The following is a 740-nucleotide window of genomic DNA, read 5'->3' as shown; positions in this document are numbered from 1 at the left end:
AAGTATAAAAAAATTAATTTATATTTATTAATTTATAATTCATGTTTTATAAGATTTTAAAATTTATATATTATTGTGTATATATTAATGTGTATCGTATTGTATCTAGTCTTGTATTTATATTAGTGTTCGTGCATCATGGCTTAAGAGCATAGGAAATTAAATAGAAGTCAAATGAAAAGATGATAGAAAAGGCTGATTTTGAAATTATGCATAATGAAAATCATGGAATTTTGTGTCTAGGGAAGTTTTGCATAGAGAAAAATAAAGATAATGCATTCATTGTGGAGATTAATGTTTTTGCCATTTTGCAGTGCTAAAATTGGTCGGCATTCAGGGTCATGAATATTGAATTGATTTTCAGGATTATGTGTCTTTTATCAAATACTTTTATTCTCTAGAATTTTTCTTTAGAAACACATGAGCCTTTAATCAAAATTTGATATTTATGACTTTCTAACCATTAAAATAATATAACAAATAAGCCTTTCTCAATAAAAGAATCTATATATGAAATTTTAAATAGTTAAAAATATAAATAATTAGCTTTAGTAATGTGTTCACACATAAAAATTGTTATACTTTTTATTATTTATTTATTTATTTATTTTGTGTTGGTGATAGTATATATTTAGATTTGACAGAGAACTAACGTTTAGTTTGAATAAATAGTTTAATTAAATTTTATTTAAAAAATAATTTAAATAATAAATAATTATATTAAAAATAATTTATATTTG

The sequence above is a fragment of the Arachis duranensis genome, chromosome 9 (assembly GCF_000817695.3).
Source record: "Arachis duranensis cultivar V14167 chromosome 9, aradu.V14167.gnm2.J7QH, whole genome shotgun sequence".
Lineage (NCBI taxonomy): Eukaryota > Viridiplantae > Streptophyta > Magnoliopsida > Fabales > Fabaceae > Arachis > Arachis duranensis.
This window is presented reverse-complemented; position numbering follows the sequence as displayed.